This window comes from Pinus tabuliformis, chromosome 7 (assembly GCF_031772625.1).
Source record: "Pinus tabuliformis cultivar Carrire ecotype Pingquan chromosome 7, CPIR1, whole genome shotgun sequence".
Classification (NCBI taxonomy): Eukaryota; Viridiplantae; Streptophyta; class Pinopsida; order Pinales; family Pinaceae; genus Pinus; species Pinus tabuliformis.
In genome coordinates, this window is record NC_142293.1 from 706,489,141 (window position 1) to 706,493,497 (window position 4,357).

The window sequence follows — 4,357 nt, forward strand, 5'->3', positions numbered from 1 at the left end:
TTACTCTCCTCCAAAATCGACAAGGGGAACATCTAGAGAAGCATGAAGATATAGAACAGGAACTCCTCACCCACTTTCGGAGGGTGCATCAGGAAACAGAGACTAATCGGCTGCCAGCTATAGAGAAGATCATCAAGATTATTCCTAAGATCGTAACTGAGGAACACAATCAAATACTCCTCAGGCCTATTTCTTTACAGGAAGTGGAGACAACTATGCGATAGCTCAAAGTTGGGAAAGCACCCGGACCAGACGGCTTCACTTCGGACTTCTTTCACAACTTCTGGGATCTAATCAAGGAGGAAGTCTGGCAAGTAGTCGAGGAGTCCAGAGTTAACAGATGGATGCTTCCATCCTTGAATGCCACCTTCATCGCCCTCATCCCTAAGGAGGAGAACAGCCAGACTCTGGACAAATTCTGACCTATTGCACTATGCAATGTATTGTATAAAATTGTCTTCAAAGTGATTGCCACATGCCTCAAGCCCCTGCTTCCTCTTCTTATATCACCGGAGCAATCAAGTTACGTGGAAGGAAGGCAGATCACCGATGGCATAATTCTCACTCATGAAATCATTCACTCCCTAAAGCAAACCAAAAAGGCAGGTATGCTCCTAAAATCGACCTCTCAAAAGCTTTCGATACTTTAAGCTGGAAATATATTCAAAAAATATTGCTAGACTTTGGCTTTACCCCCCCTTAGGTAAGATGGATTATGAGTCTCATCACTTCTACCTTTTTCTCAATTCTTGTCAAAGGGACCCCCTCCACCCCCTTCCACCCGTCCAGAGGTATCCAAAAAGGGGACCCTCTCTCACCCTTTCTATTTGTTATTATGGCGGAAGGTCTTGGACGTTACATCAAATATGCCCTTAAAAACCATCAATTACGTGGCCTTTCTTTCCAGAATACCCCTGCTTTCACCCACCAGCAATTTGTGGATGACAATATGTTATTTGGTCATCCTTCAGTCCAGGAAGCCCGTAAGCTGAAATCAATTTTATCTGACTTTTCGGATGCCTCTGGCGCCTACATTAACAAATCAAAATCTCAAGTCTTCTTCTTTCACATGCCTCCCATCACTCAAGCCTCCATAGCCAGAATTTTGGGCTTCTCTCTTGCATCTCTACCCTCCAAATACCTGGGAGCTCCAATGACAGCCTCTGCCTTAAATCACTCATCCTAGAAAATTCTCCTAGAAAAACTGGAAGCCCGTATCTCTTCATGGACCTTCAAAGCTCTCAATATGGTGAGTCGCCTAGTTCTAATCAAGGCAGTGCTACAATCTATGCCGCTCTACCTCTTCACGGTCCTTGCAGCACCCAAATGGGTTCTTAAAGCAATCAAAAATCTTCAACGGGATTTTTTATGGGGGAATACGAAAAAAAGAAAAGAAAATGGGCTCTAGTAAAGTGGGAAACAGTTTGTCACCTAAAATCCTCTGGAGGCACTGGATTACGGGATCCTCAACACAACAACGAGGTCATGGGAGTGCGCATCTGGTGGAGATGGCTCTCGAACCCATATACTCCTTAGGCAATCCTCTGGACAGCTAAGTATGCTCATAATAGACCAGTGGATGATTTAATTCGACTGAAAGAAGTTGGCACAAGCTCTCTAATTTGGAATGCTGCTAAACAACATAAAGATCTAATCCAACAACACAGTTTTTGGGAAATCAAGAATGGAGATAATGCGAGGTTTTGGGAGGACTCCTGGCAGCAAAGACCAAAATTGAAGGACCTACTCACACCCCACCAGCTTCAGGATTGGGTAGAGCAACCGACGATCAAAGTAAATCAACTTTGGGAGGAAGTTCACAACCAAGGTTATAGGAAATGGTTATGCTCGAACCTCATTCTTGGGCAAGCCACGCAATCCATCAAAGATAGCCTGGATACGGAACTCTCAAACATGAAAATTCGCCAATCAAATAAGAAAGACATCATCAGATGGGGTTATGAAATGAGAGGTATCTTCACTTCCCGGGAAGCATATCATATAATACTAAGGGACCATACTATCAAGGATAGCCTCTGGCACAAAGTTTGGGAACCACCAATTTGGCCAAAAATCTCCACCTTTCTCTGGTTGCTGTACCAAAATAGAATCCTTACTTGGGATAATCTAAGGAAATGGAGTTTTCACAGACCTTCCATCTGCCCAAATTGTAAACAGGCAAAAGAAACTAAGGAACATCTCCTAAACTCATGTCTGTTAGCAACTCGACTTTGGGAGAAGGTTAGCTTTAGATGTCAAAGAGATGGATGAAATAAGGAGGATTTAACCATCACTATTCGTTTTTGGGCACCTCACCCTTATAAAAGAGAAATCTTAAACACCTTATGGAAGCTAATACCAGGTTTCCTCATGTGGACAATCTAGAAAGAGAGAAATAGTCGCATCTTCAAAGACCATTCCTCTCCCATAGAAGTTCTATGGATCAATATATGTCAAAACATACGAGAAACCTTGATGCTCCAAATGTGGCTTGATGATGATTTCCCATCCACACCACAGGAAAAAAATATATGGCTGAACTAGAACCTTCAGTGGAACCATGAGCAGGTACACCTAAGGAAAATCCCTCCCTCTGGAGATACACCTGACAAATGGACTCCACGCCCACCACACATGGTACTGCTCAACTTTGATGGAGCATCAAAGGGAAATCCAGGTAAAGCAGGATTTGGGGGAATATTTAGAAATCACAAGGGCAATGTTCTCCAAACATTCATGGGGTCAATAGGTTGGGATACAAACAACTCAGCCGAATTAGAAGGAATTTGGCAAGGACTTCTCCTAGCTCAGAACAATAGATTCTTCCCACTCATAATTGAAGGGGACTCTCAGATCTTAATTAACATGATCAACCAGATCTTACAGGGAACTCCAGCACATAAAGTGGGTAGCAGTTGGAGATTGGCGTAAAGGCTGGAACAGATTGAACAGTGGCTACTCATTCATAGAGCAGTTACCATCAGGCACACTCGTCGGAATGGTAACAAAGTAGCAGACCTCCTAACAAACATTGGCGTTGAAAGTGGTAAGACTCTTCACGTATGAGCTCTTAGAACTATAGCCAATACTCATCAATTGCAGGATTTCAATGATCTAGTGCAAAAGGAAAGGGAAAATGAAGAGGAAACGCACCCGGATGTGGGTGTCAACAATGAAATTTAAATGAAAAGACGGATCGCCAGCGGGTTGGGAAGCCATCTGGCTAAGTGAGTCGTCCTGAGAGCTCACTCCAGATGGATTAGAAACACCTTGCAAGTGACATTTATTGACTCTAAAAGTTGTGACGAGCTCACCTCCTTCAACACCATGGCCCCTGCAAACTATTTTGTTACTCCTCCCCTTCTCCATGGCGTTTGTTCTCCGCAAGAGGCTAAACCGTGTTTCAGAACTGCTACAGGCAGTCACTGCCTAATTCTCCCTTGTCAGGATTTTGGTAATGGTTTTCATTTTTTGCATTCCTATCATTGTCTTATTGATTGTGGTTCGCCCACCCCTGCTACCGCTCATCGCCGCCTTCATTCCAATTCTTTCGCTGTCAATTCAGCCATGGCTCGCCTCATGCACCGCATGCGCAGTAGGCGTGGAGGTTCGTGTGGAGGTTTTAACTGCTCGCGAGCTTCTACTAGTTCCACCTCTGACTCCCCGGACTTAACTACTGAATTTCCCAACTCGCTCATTAACCCCACTCATAGCTACCCGAATACCAGAAGTGGGAGAGGTTGGAGGGACAATGCTGTCCACACTGTGGATCTCCCACTCCCTCCTCTTTCTGGCCCTCACAGCACACAATTTCGTTTCTGCAGTTCACTAAACAGGCCTACAAGCACTGCTACCATCACAACTTCTTTCAAGGAAGAGTCTGCGATGCAAGCTACTCTGTCCAGTTGTGGGAACAAGCAGAATAGGGAAGAGACAGGTAGTCATGGGATCAGCAACAAGCAGCAAGGTGAAAGTAGTAAGGCTCTGCATGACAAAGATAAAGCTGGGGACGCTGGTAAGTGACAGATGGATGTTGAAGGCACTATAGATTCTCCAACTGTTCAAAGTCGCGACGTGTTTGAAGAGGATGACGATTGGTATCAGTTTGCCTGCCGGATTGAGGAAGAGCCAGCTCTGGAGGAACCACCAGCCTAACACGTGGCCTCATGCAAAGGTCTCCGGCTCCCAGGTGGATTCGTCTCACTTTTTGTGGTTTTTGGTCTCTCGCAAAGGTGTCCGGCTTCCAGGCGGATATGTTTCTATGATTCGTGGTTTTGTGGTTTGGATGTGTTCTGTCTTCACGCCAAGTGTCTTGAATTCTCTGGTTGACTCTCTGCTAGGTGAAAATGGCATACTG